At 48.3% G+C, this 13,832-nt stretch overlaps 1 pseudogene; it reads right to left on the bottom strand.

Moving 5' to 3' along the window:
- Window positions 1–86: 86 nt before the first annotated feature.
- On the bottom strand, window positions 87–1,028 carry LOC105731271 (ras-related GTP-binding protein A-like; annotated as a pseudogene).
- Between the last annotated feature and the right edge of the window lie 12,804 nt (window positions 1,029–13,832).

Genomic DNA, 13,832 nt, shown 5'->3' with positions numbered 1-13,832 from the left:
AAGCACACGACATAATGAATATTAAAAATAAAGGATGCAAACAAAAAAGGCAATTCAGCATTTTCAGAAAGAGCATTTGGGACTATTCAACGCATAAGGAGACTGTGCTTAGGGCCATCCACTCTCTCCAGCTTCTCAAAGTGTTTCCTGGCATTGTGAATGTTGATCAGGGTGGCCGCAGAAGGGATCGACGGATCTGACATGACCACCATCACGTACGTGTTTGAGGTGAAGATGTCGATGAAAGCTGCCAAGTTGGAATTCCTAACTTCCATGCTCTGAAAGGAAGCGGCCAATTTACTGCAGCTCAGCTTGAACTGCTTGATGATGTTGCTGATCTTCTCAAACCGGTGGACGTCGCGCTGCTCTTTGCACTGGTAGTGGGAAATAACCAAGAACGTAGCTCTTTCGAACAGCAGAACTTCATCGGCCTCGATGATTTGGGCAAAATTCCTGAGGTTCATCTCCAGCTGCTGAACGTTGGGAATCAGCTGGTAGACGATGCTGGACCAGGCTTTGTAGAGCGTCTCATCCCAGATGGACGTTCGAAAACAAGCACACTCCAGCGGGCGAGACAGACACCTCAGGTCTTCCTCTCACTCTTTAAAAATCAGGTCACGCTGATCCTCCTGAACCAGATCCATTTTGTGCAGCAGGCAGAAGATTTTGGCATCAGGAGAGTTCTGGAGGATGGCCTCCAGACATGACTGATAATAATGCATATCCTTTTCCAGTTCACGGCTCTCCACGTCAAACACGTAAATCAAAACCTCTACGTTACGGAAGATGTTGTCTCGCTGGCTGGTGAAGTAATTTTCCATGAAGGTGTCCTGACCGCCACAGTCCCACAGGTTCAGCGCCAGGTTCCCCAGGAATCGGACGTGGGAGTGCTCCACGTCAATGGTGGCCCCCAGGCGCCGGGTGTCGCGAGCAATATAATTGGCGAAGATAATCAACCTCATGCTGGTCTTCCCCGACCCGCTCTTCCCCATCAGCAGCACCTTTTTCTTCATGGATGTATTTGGCATCACCCGCCGGGGCCGCCGCGGACTGGGCCTGAGGGCGCGGCCTACACGCAGCGCCGAAGGAGGGAGAGGAGCTGCCGGGAGCTCGCAGGCCGGGCCTCGCTCCGCTCCGCCGCGCAGCTGGGCAGGCAGGTGAGCCGCGAGCGCGAGCTAGGAGCTGGAGAGGCTGCGGCTGGGCTGGTTCTCTCTCCATGAATTGTTTTCTAACAACTTCTTGTTTGCTAGTATATTTGACTGGGAAAGGAAGATTTTTTTTTCCTTTGGCTTAATTTTTTTCAGAGACAATGAGTAATGACCACATGTAATTCTACCAAGAAATACCATTATCAACAAGGTGATATACATTCTGCCAGTCTTTCTCTGGTGCTTAATTTTTTTGTTTTTGTTTTTTCTTTTTCATTATTAATCTAAGTTTCCTGAGGCATACCGACCTGTGCGTCAATTCCAAGTAGTGACATTTACCCTTATTTTACTGTCTCTTACTCTGTGGGCCATTGCAGTACTGTACATCCCCAACAAATCTCCCTTCAATTATGTCTGCAACTGATTAGCCAAATCAGGCCAGTGGTACTGTGGCAGTGCCCAACCCCACCATCTGGATAGGCACCAGCCTCTTTCCCAGGATAACTGGTCCCCAGGGTGCTGTTCTCTCTGCACTGCCACCAGGACCTGCTGGATGTGGCCATCTCTGCCAGGGAGGCAGAGCTGGGCTGTGTCCCCTGGCACCCTGGAGTCCCCAAGGCAGCCAGAGTCCTATCTTGAAATGAGAAGCCCTCTCTCCACCCTGGCTTCCCTGTCTGTTAAGACATTTGAACCTACATGTCCTGGAGCTTTTAGTTGAAGCATCTCCTTCAGCATTTACTTGCAGACATCCTGTCACTGGAACTTGGACAAAAGCCCCTGGGGGCTGGGCTGGGGGCAGACCTCCCTGTCAGTTTTCAGAGCTGCCCTACCCCCTGCCCAGCCAGAACACTGGGGTTCTGCTACAAGTGCAGCTCCAGCCTGGTTGGAGTCTCTCTCAGCAGTTGCTCTATAGCCTTCAGGATAGTGCCCCCAGCCAGTCTGCAAAGCCAATCCAGACCTCAGAGCACAGCCCTCGGTCACATTCATTGATTCAGCAAATACTAATTGAATCCTACTCTGTGCCAAGTGCTCCACCAGGCACTGAAAACACAAAGATGAGTAAACACAAACATGGGACCTGCCCTCATGGAACTTACTTTCTAGTGGGAGAGAAGACAATGATCAAATTACAAATAAGTGGGTCCAGTGCGGTGACAATGCCTGTAATCCCAGCACTTTGGGAGGCTCAGGCCAGCTGATCACTTGAGGTCAGGAGTTTGAGACCACCTAACCAACATGGTGAAACCCCACATCTACTAAAAATACAAAAATTAGTTAGGCATGGTGTTGTGTACCTGTAATCCCAGCTACTTGGGAGGCAGAGGCAGGAGAATCACTTGAACTTTGGAGGCAGAGGTTGCAGTGAGCTAAGATAGCGCTACTCTACTCCAGCCTGGGTGACAAAGTGAGACTCTGGCTCAAAAAAAAAAATTACAAATAAATGTAAAGAGATAGAACAGCTTGGCCAGGCACGGTGGCTCACACCAGTAATCCTAGCATTTCAGTAGGCTGAGTCAGGCAGATCACCTAAGGTCAGGAGTTCAAGACCAGCCTGGCCAACATGGCGAAACCCCATCTCTACTAAAAATACAAAAATTAGCTGAGCGTGGTAGCTCATGCCTGTAATCCCAGCTACTCGGGAGGCTGAGGCAGAAGAATCACTTGAACCCAGGAGGCAGAGGTTGTAGTAAGCCAAGATCATGCCATTGCACTCCAGCCTGAGCTACAGTGCGAGACTCCGTCTCAAAAAAAAAAAAAGAAAGAAAAGAAAGAAAGGAAAGAAGAAAGAAAACAAAACAGCTTAAAATGTTGTAAAGTCCAGGTACTTGGTGCTGCTAGAAATAGCAGGAGGCCTTGTAATCCCAGCACTTTGGGAGGCCGAGGCGGGTGGATCACGAGGTCAAGAGATCGAGACCATCCTGGTCAACATGGTGAAACCCCGTCTCTACTAATACAAAAAATTAGCTGGGCACAGTGGCGCGTGCCTGTAATCCCAGCTACTCAGGAGGCTGAGGCAGGAGAATTGCCTGAACCCAGGAAGCGGAGATTGCGGTGAGCCGAGATCGCGCCATTGCGCTCCAGCCTGGCTATCAAGAGCGAAACTCCGTCTCAAAAAAAAAAAAAAAAAAAAAAAAAGAAATAGCAGGAGGCTTTTATTTTATCTGCCTGCAATGAAGGAGCGCCTTTTTCAACAGGTGCGTGGGCCCTGGGGTGTCAAGAGACTGGACCTTCTGATGCTTCTTTAGTTCAGCAGAAAAGCCGCCCCAAGAAAGTTGGGCTGCAGCAAAGTCCGTGAAGGGCAAGGTGTGGGAATCCCACTGCCCAGGGCGGTGCATCTCCACCTGGCTCCTGGGCGCCACCTCCTGGTATTGGTCTGAATTTCACCCCTGGCCGCCCTGTGTTAGGGGATGAGGGTTGAGAAGGCGGGGGTGGGCCCTGCCAGGTAGCTTCCTGAGCAGAAGTTAAGCGTGTTCCTTCCCAGCTGGAACATGTAATAGCCAGGGAGAAACCCCAGAATTCTCTTTTCTCCTCGCATGGTGTTCCAGACTTCGGCTGCAAGTCAGCCGGCGCCCGGGGGTGACTGTGATGAGCAGAGTCCTGGGCAGGCGACGAAGCTCTGTGGCCCTGAGCCACTAGACTTAGGGTTTTCGTTTGAATTTCCTGGAGACAGAGGCTCCTGGTGGCTGAAGGAACGCCTTTGTTGTGTTTTCTCAGACAGCTGGCGTGGTGAGAGCAGGGCTGCTGCCCCTTCTGTCACCCCCCCCCATGCCTGGAACAGCGCTTGGACATAGAGCCAGGGCCCATCGGATTCAGCGATCTGACCCCATCTTCCTGGGAAAACCACTTGTTCCTGCAGGAATGGCAGTGGGCACCCTTCCAGTTAGAATCAGCTTCTCTTTTCCTGTTGAAGCCACCATCACTGCTCCTGCGTCCTGAAGCAGCTCAATTAAGGAGGTGTCCACACCGTCCTCGGGCTCCACATTTTCCCTCTACACTTTGCACCTGTTCAGGGCACAGCCCTCATCATCTCCCTCGGGACTCCACTTGAAGCCTCTTACTGCAGGGACAGACCAAGAAGAGGGGCCTGAAGCACTTCCTGCAGAAAGGAGACCCTGCCCCTGCCAGAGGCCTGTGTGGCCTCTTATCTCCTTAGACCGGAGCAGTTGGAGGCTGGGCCAGAAAGGCAGAAAGAAGCAGAAACCAACAATGGTCAGGAAAGTCCTCCAGCTACAACCTATACGCACAGCTACAGCCAACAGGTGCAATTTTAGGGTTATTTAAAAGAGTCACAATTCCATAAACAAAATGTGGTATGCGCACACAGCCTTTAAAAGGAAGGAAATTATAAGAGATGCATAACATGGATGAACCCAGAAGACACTCTATTAAGTGAAATAAAACAGTCACAAAAAGACAAATACTATATGAGTCCACTTCTGAGAGGGACATAGAATCGTGAAAATCATAGAGATGGGAAGTAGAACGACTGTCAGGGGATGCGGGGAAAGGAGAGTTAGTGTTTCATGGACAGAGTTTCTGCTTGGGAAGGGAAAAAGCATTCTGGAGATGAATGGTGGTGATGGTTGCATATCCATGTGAAGGTACCTAAAGCCACGGAATTACACCTGGAAATGGAATGGTTAGGATGCAACTTTTTTTTTTTTTTTTTTTGAGATAGAGTCTCACTCTCTGTCGCCCAGGCTGGAGTACAATGGCAAGATCTCAGCTCACTGCAACCTCTGTCTCCCAGGTTCAAGCGATTCTCCTGCCTCAGCCTCCAGAGTAGCTGGGATTACAGGCACCCACCAGCACACCCAGCTAATTTTTGCATTTTTAGTAGAGACGGGGTTTCACCATGTTGGCCAGGCTGATCTTGAACTCCTGACCTCAGGTGATCCACCCACCTTGGCCTCCCAAAATGCCGGGATTACAGGCATGAACCACCGTGCCTGGCCTAGGATGCGAATTTTATATTATCTGTATTTTACCACAGTTGAAAAAAGAAAAAAACTCACAATTCCAGTCAGAAGAAAGGCACGCTCTTCTACACTACTCAGAGGAGATGAAGTCAGCATGATATCTTGGAAGACCTATTGGCAGTGTGCGTTAAAATTTAAGTATGCTGACCCTTTCAGTAATTCTTGGATTGAGCCTACCTAAAAATAGTCACAGAAGTTCACAAACATATCTATGAATGATTTTCTTTGAGGCATTGTTCCTCCTACTAAACACTTAAAAATAATCCATCAATAGAGGAATAATTAAGTAGATTAGGGTACAGCTCAGAAAATGAAACATTATGCAGGCATAAAAAGGAGTTAAAGCTATATGTTCTAACTTAGGAAGTATTCACGATGAGGCCGGGCACAGTGGCTCACACCTGTAATCCCAGCACTTTGGGAGGCTGAGGTGGGCAAATCACCTGAGCTCAGGAGTTCAAGACCAGCCTGGGCCACATGGTGAAACCCCAGCTCTACAAAAAAAAAAAAAATACAAAAATTAACCAGAAGCAGTGATGTGCACCTGTAGTCCCAGCCACTCAGGAGGCTGAGGCAGAAGGATCCCTTGGGCCCAGGAGGCAGAGGTTGCAATAAGCCAAGACTGTGCTACTGCACTTTAGCCTGGATAACAGAGTAAGACGCTGTCTCAAAAAAAAAAAAGTATTCAAGATTAATTAAGTGGAGAAAAAGTAAGTTGCATTACGCATAACGTAATCCCTTCTTAGTAAAATAATGGTTACATATTTTATTAGTTTTCTATTGCTACATAAGAGATCACCAAAAACTTAGTGACTAAAAACAGCACCCATTTATTATCTGATAGTTCTGTAGGTCAGAAGTTGGGGTGGACCACAAAGCCAAAATCAAGGTGTGGGCCGACTCGGTCTCTTCTCTGAAAGCCCGGGAAGCAGCCACTTCCAATGTCATTCAGGTTGCTGGCAGAATCAGTCCCATGCCGCCGTAGGACTGGGGTCACTGTTTCCTTGCTGGCTGTCAGCTGGCATCTTGGCTTCTGATGGCTGCCTGCATTTCTTGGTTCCTGGCCCGCTCCATCTTCAAATTCAGCAATGGCACACCACATTTCGATCTCTGATTTTCTCTTCTGCTACCCATTGGGAGAAATTCTGTGGTTTTGGGGCTCATGTGATTATATTAGACCCAACTGGATCATCTCTGTAACATCAACTCAGACATATAATCTAATCTAACCGAATCACAGCAGTGATAGTTCATCATAGTCAGAAATCCTGGGGATTGGAAGGCGTCATCTTTGGGGGCCATTGTGCCTGGTGCACATATAAATATGCACATATGTAACCTATAGGATGAAATATGCACAGGAAAAAGCCAGGAAGATAATACAGAAAAAGTCACCAGAGGCTCTCCTTGAATTTAGAATTGCAGGGGACTTTCCTTTCTCAGAAACCCACTTTCATATGTGAATTTCTTACAATGACTGCAGTAGATGGTTATTAGTGTTTCCTTTAGTATCTACGCCCTTCCTTCTATGTCAGTGCCGGGACTTTGTTTTGAGGGCACTGTCCCTCCCTCCTGATTAACTAACACCAGACATCTCTGCCATCTACAGGGTTAGTCCAGATGTCTGGTGTTAGTTAATCAGTGTGTCCTTTTGCTCTGGCACAGTGATTGGTTTGGGAATGTGTAAATAACCTCATTTGAGCCAAAGAAGACGTTTACTGTTGCTTCAGAAAAGAGAGGCTTCCTGACAGGCGCGGTGGCTCACACTTGTAATCCCGGCACTTTGGGAGGCCAAGGTAGGTGGATCACCTGAGGTCAGGAGTTTGAGACCAGCCTGGCCAACATGGTGAAACTCCGTCTCTACTAAAAATACAAAAAATAAGCCAGGCATGATGGCGAGTGCCTGTAATCTCAGCTACTCCGAAGGCTGATGCAAGAGAATCTCTTGAACCCGGGAGGCAGAGGTTGCAGTGAGCCAAGATTTCTATGCCATTGCACTCCAGCCTGGGCAACGGAGCAAGACGAGCACTAGGGCTACCAGAGAAGCCCCACTGTCTGCTTGGACAACGTAGATGAAACTGTGACATCTGGAACAGCTATAGCCTTTTCATTGCAATAGGGGAAGACCTGGAGGCTCCAGACATCAGAAGCAGAGCACAGGGAGAAGCCAGATCTTGGTGACATGATTTGCACCCATGGATAAATTTTGCCAGCAACTACTTGATCAACTTCCAGGTTTTTCAATTACATGAACCAAAAATCCCTCCCCCGCTTTTCTCTTCCAGACAGAGTCTCACTATGTTGCCCAGGCTAACCTCAAACTCCTGGGCTCATGAGAAAACTCCGTTTCTTACAGGTCAGTTTGCTTCCAGTTCTCTCTTCTTTGTAACATAAAAATGCCTGATACACTTATTTTTGCAATCAGAATTTAACTAATTAACACAAAAACAATAAATATATTCCCCAAGGTCATATCTTCTCTTACCAGCTTTAAGAAAGCCTGCAAGTTATTTTTAGTTCTTCCTTTGTCCTCAGATATTTCTGGCTTTTGAATAAAATATGAAAGTGCTGCATTGAGTGATCTTACATGAAGCTTTTACTGTCCTGAATGGGGTTAATAGATAAAGACTACTTGAATTCAGAAAATATTTTTGAGCCCCCACTGTGGACAAAGCCCCATCAAGGGCGTGATTAGAGCCCAAGATATCATTAGATGCAAGTTCTGCCCCAGGGTTCAATGAGAAACAACCTGCCTTCATGAACAGCATCCAGTAGGAGGGAAGCTCGCTGACGCCAAGCACATTATCCAGTTTACTGCTGTATCTCCGGTGCCTAGACTAGTGCCTGGCATGTTGCTAAGTATATATTTTTATAATTGAATAAAAATAATAGAAATGAATAAATGAATGGAACCATTACTTCTTCCGGTTATAGCAGTGTGGACTTAAAAAATGGAGTCAAGGCCGGGTGTGGTGGCTCACGCCTGTAATCCTAGCACTTTAGGAGGCCGAGGTGGGTGGATCACTGTGGTGGCTCACGCCTGTAATCCTAGCACTTTGGGAGGCCGAGGTGGGTGGATCACAAGGTCAAGAGATCGAGACCATCCTGGTCAACATGGTGAAACCCCGTCTCTACTAAAAATACAAAAAATTAGCTGGGCACGGTGGTGCGTGCCTGTAATCCCAGTTACTCAGGAGGCTGAGGCAGGAGAATTGCCTGAACCCAGGAGGCGGAGGTTGTGGTGAGCCGAGATTGCGCCATTGCACTCCAGCCTGGGTAATAAGAGCGAAACTCAGTCTCAAAAAAAAAAAAAAGGAGTCAATGTGCCAGAGCCAAACAACTTGAACTTCAAAAGGGTGCCCTTGAAGTTGTTAGTGGAACAGCTCTTTGCTCTCTCCTTTCCTGGAACCCAGGCTCTACTTGAAGGGGCAGAGCTGGGCTGGGCTGGGCTGGTAGATGACAAATGCCATAAGAAGCTCAGTTCCTGGGCTGGGCATGCTGGCTCACACTTGTAATCCCAGCACTTTGGGAAGCCGACATGGCAGATCACCTGAGGTCAGGAGTTTGAAACCAGCCTGGTCAACATGGCAAAGCCCCTGGACAAAGAAAATGTGACACATATACACCATGGAATACTACGCAGCCATAAAAAATGATGAGATCATGTCCTTTGTAGGGACTTGAATGAATCTGGAAACCATCATTCTCAGCAAACTGACACAAGAACAGAAAACCAAACACTGAATGTTCTCACTCATAGGCAGGTGTTGAACAATGAGAACATGTGGACTCAGGGAGTGGAGCATCACACACTGGGGTCAGTTGGGACAGCAGGGGGTGGGGAGGGTGGGGAGGGATAATGTGGGGAGAAATGCTGGATATAGATGAAGGGGGAATGGAGGCAGCAAACCACCTGGTTATGTATGCACTTATGCAACATCTCTGCATGATCTGCACATGTACCCCAGAACCTAAAGTACAAAAAAAAAACCATGGCAAAGCCCCATCTCTACTAAAAAACACAAAAATTAGCCAGGCGCTGTGGTGCTTGCTTTAATCCCAGCCACTCGGAAGGCTGAGGCAGGAGAATCACTTGAACCTGGGAGGCAGGGGTTGTAGTGAGCTGAGATCGCACCATTGCACTCCAGCCTGGTCAACAAGAGTGAAACTCCATCTCAAAACCCTTACTCTCTTCTGATAACTGGGGTTTTGTCAGAGAGTGGAATTGGTCAGTCTGACTCCCTCGTCCCTTAGGAAGCAGGTTCTCCCAAGAGGCTCCCAGGCCCCCATGCTCCTGCCCAGCAGGCTTCTATGTGGCAGGAGGACACTGGCCGGAACCAAATGTGTGTGCACCCAGGAGGGGGCATAGGAAAGGCTCAAGTTGTAGCCTCCAGGCCAAACGGACACCCAAGCCAAAGTCTGGCAATGCTAAGAGCTGTCACAAAGGACAGACAGGACAATGGCAAGAGGACAGGGATTGGTCCCATGTTGGGGGAAACTGGGAGACCTCCTTGGAGGATGTGAAATTTAACCTGCGCAAAAAGGATGCAAAGTACAAACTACCTTCCTTCCTTCCCCCATCCCTCTTTTCTTTTTTCCTTCTTTCTTTCTGCCTGCTTTTCCTTCCTTCTGCCTTTGATTGAGGTGATTTGGGAGGCACATAACAGAATATCCAAGTAGAAATTGTATAAACAGGACAACAAGGGCTCAGGATTGGTTAAATCAGCATCTTGGTCGTGTCAGGGCTCTGAGCTCCTTCTCAGTACTTCTGCTGTCTCCCACTTCTTGGGGCAGGATGGCTGCCATGGTTTCGACATCTCAGCCTTGCATAGGAATGTACAAAAGGAGAAAGAGGCATTTCTTCTCATCTGTCTGCTTTAACCAAGATGAAAACATTCCCCGGAAGTATCCCCCTACCACATGGCCCCCAGCCAACTTGCGTCAGTTCTGGTTGACCAGAACCCAAACACATGCTTACCCTAAGTAATTACTGCCAAAGAGAGATGGCTCAGCCTGATCATGGTGCGTCCCCAGGGCAAGGGCACCGAATCAGCTCTCTGAACCAGAACAAAACTTGGGTTCCATTAACAAGGAAGAAAGAGGGAATGGCAGTTGGTTGGTTAGGCAGCCACTGTATTCCCAGCACCATGCTGGGTCCTGAATCAGCCATGGGCAGACAAGTACATTTCCTTCCTGCAGGTCGTGTCCAGTTAGGGACAGAGGGAAAGGACATTCCTGGCAGGGAGGATGAGCAGATGAGCTTTCGTCAGGGCCCTGAGGGAAGGGACATCTGACAGATGGTGAAAGAGGACAGCCCTGACGCAGGAGCCAAATGTCACCCACCTTGGACACTTACTCAGGGAATATTCTGCTCTGAGATTCAACACCCAGATCTTCCCCAAGGCCTCCGCTGTGATCACACTTTCTGGTCATAGAATATCCAAGTAGAAATTGTAAGAACAGGACAATAAAGGCTCAGGATTGGTTAAATCAGCATCTCGGCCACGTCAGGGCTCTGACTGCTCCAGGTACTTCCTATAAGTGGAATCACACAATATTTGTCCTTCTGTGACTGGATTATTTCGCTGAACTTCATGTTTTCAAGATTCATCCATGTTGTAGCATGTGTCCGAATTTCTTTCCTTTTTTTTCTTTCCCCTACCCGCTGAGACGGAGTCTTGCTCAGTCTCCCAGGCTGGAATGCAGTGGCGCAATCTCAGCTCACTGCAACCTGCAAAGACTCTATTTCAAATAAGTTCACAGTCACAAACACTAGGGGTTAGGACATCAACATATATTTTAGGGGACACAATTCAGCCCACAACAGCAACGTAAAGAAACGGAGATTCGAGGAAGGTCAATGCCAACATGGCTGTTCTTAATAGAATCCAGCTGACCCTGGGGAGACAGAGGGAGGAAGCAGATGAATGGGTAAACAAAATGTGGTGTACACACACAAAGAAATATTATTGAGCCTTAAAGGAAGGAAATTCGTCCAGGTATGGTGGCTCATGCCTGTAATCCCAGCTACTTGGGAGGCTGAGGCAGGAGAATCGCTTGAACCCAGGAGGCAGAGATTGCTGTGAGCCCAGATAGCGCCACTGCACTCCAGCCTGGGCATCAAGAGTGAAATTCCATCTCAAAAAAAAGAAAGAAAACTGACATACAAATATCTGTTCCAGTCCCTGTTTTCCATTCTCTTGGATACGTATGTAGGAGTAGAATTGCTGGGTCTGAAGGTAATTCAGTATTCAAACTTTTCAGGAACTGTTTTGTAGAAACTATTTTCCACATGGGTTTCCACAGTGACTGCACCATTTTACATTCTCAGCAGCAAAGCACCTAGGGTTCCAATTTCTCCACATCCTCTCAACACATATTATTGTCTGCTTTTTCATAATAGCTGTCCCAGGCAGTGTGAGTTACGGTTTTTATTTGCTCCAGGCTATTTTGCATTAAGTGGTCAAGGACCCTCTTGGTAATACACCATTAACTTGACTTTGACTCTTCACCCCACAACCAGCTGACTTGGCTCTCATCTCCTGATTTGAAAATCCAGTTGGCTTAGCCAAGCATGCAGATGAACTCTTTTGGGGTCTGGTGTCTACCTCTGGTCCAATCAGCTCTGGTCAGGGGGATGAAGGGAGGTAGTCCATGAGGCTTCCCTTTCCAGGGATGTGGTGAGTGGCTTTCTAGACAGGATTACTGGGGCAGGCAAGGGCAGACTTGTGTAGTGTAGACCCATGGACACAATGCTGGGCGGGACACGTGTTTTCTGTAGTTTGATGACAAGGAACTGACCATCAGAAACGAGTTTGTCCACACACCAAGAGGGAAGGCATCTCCTATAAACTTGAGTTAATCAAGTTCTCCATCCCCAGAATAGCTACGAGATGTTTTTTTTTCTATCTTTCTTTCTTTTTTTTTCAGATGGAATTTTGCTCTTATTGCCCAGGCTGGAGTGCAACGGTGCCATCTTGGCTCACTGTGACCTCCGCCTCTCAGGTTCAAGCGATTCTCCTGCCTCAGCCTCCTGAGTAGCTGAGATTACAGGCATGTGCCACCATACCTGGCTAATTTTTGTTTTTTTTTTCAGTAGAGACAGGGTTTCTCCATGTTGATCAGACTGGTCTTGAGCTCCTGACCTCAGGTGATCTGCCCACCTTGGTCTCCCAAAGTGCTGGGATTACAGGTGTGAGCCACCACGGCCTGCCCAGAATATTTATTCATTTCCAGTGAGAAGCAGGTGGGCTGGGAGGAGAGCCGTCAGTAGAGGCAGATCTGTGCAGGTTCCCCCGCAGTCCTGCCTCACAGGAAGCTCAATTTTAATCAGAGACTGTGGTGAGGGTGGCATCAGAGCAAGGCGTGCTGGGGGACTGCCCATCGCATGGACCAGGAGCCAGCACACCCTCAGCTCAGTCAACAGCTGGCTTTTTGTGTCTCCTTTATTGGTGCTCTTGGATGGCAGCTCTCGACAGTCAGATACCAACCCCTCTTTGAGATTCCGATAAAAGCCACGGACTCACTAAAACCTCACATAAGCACCTGGTTTTGCATTCAGTGTTATGGCTTTTAGACAATGCTATGTGTCCACCAACATTTCCCTTTCCTCCTGGGCATGCAGGCACATCGCATTTCCCAACCTTCCCTGAGGTTAGTGAGGGCACCAGACTGAACTGAGAGGGAAGAAATGATGGACACTACTCCCAGACCTGGTCCCTAAAACCTTCCCCACCGTCTTCCACTCTTTCTCTCTTCTCCCTGTCGGCCAGATGCAGAGGACCCAGGGGAGGACTCTAGGCCCTCCCAGCAAGCAGAAGGGTGAGTCCAAGCACCCAAATGATGGTATGGACCCTAGGCTCCCACCTAGAGCCAACCTGTGCTGCACTGTGACCGAGTAAGAAGGAAAGATGTGGGCCAGGCACAGTGGCTCACATCCATTATCCCAGCACTTTGAGAGGCTGAGGCAGGCAGATTACCTGAGGTCAGGAGTTCAAGACCAACCTGGCCAATATGGTGAAACTCTGTCTCTACTAAAAAAAATACAAAAATTAGCCAGGCAGGATAGTGGCACCTGTAATCCCAGCTACTCAAGAGGCTGAGGCAGGAGAATCGCTTGAACCTGGGAGGCAGAAGTTGCAGTGAGCCAAGATCGCACCACTGCACTCCAGCCTGGGCGACAGAGTGAGACTCCAACTCAAAAAAAAAAAGAAGAAGAAGGTAACATGTGGCCAGGCACAGTGGCTTATGTTTGTAATCCCAGCACTTTGGGAAGCTGAGGCGGGTGTATCGTCTTAGCTCAGGAGTTCGAGACCAGCCTGGGCAATATGTCTCTACCAAAAATATCATAGAAAAAAAATTAGCTAGGTGTGGTAGCATGCACCTGTGAGCTCAGCTACTCTGGAGACTGGGGTGGGAGGATCGCTTGAGCTTGGGAGGTGGAGGTTGCAGTGAGCCAAGATAATGCCACTGCACTCCAGCCTGGGTGCCAGAGTGAGACCCCATGTCAAAAAACAAAAAAAAAAGAAACATGCATGTAGCCCATAGACTGGAGGGCTCTTCGTTATGGTAGCGAGACCACCCTAACCAATATGCCCCTGAAGGCAGCCAGCCACATATACTTACTCTCTTGGCAGCCTGTCCTGATTGTACTCAAACCAGATCCTACTCGCTCATTTGTTTAACACATACTAAATAACAAACA

The sequence above is a fragment of the Aotus nancymaae genome, unplaced genomic scaffold (assembly GCF_030222135.1).
Source record: "Aotus nancymaae isolate 86718 unplaced genomic scaffold, 86718_ANA_hifiasm-v0.15.2.pri h1tg000017l, whole genome shotgun sequence".
In the NCBI taxonomy this organism is placed as follows: Eukaryota; Metazoa; Chordata; class Mammalia; order Primates; family Aotidae; genus Aotus; species Aotus nancymaae.
The sequence above is the reverse complement of the archived record's forward strand: the minus strand, read 5'-3'. Positions and strand labels throughout refer to the sequence as shown.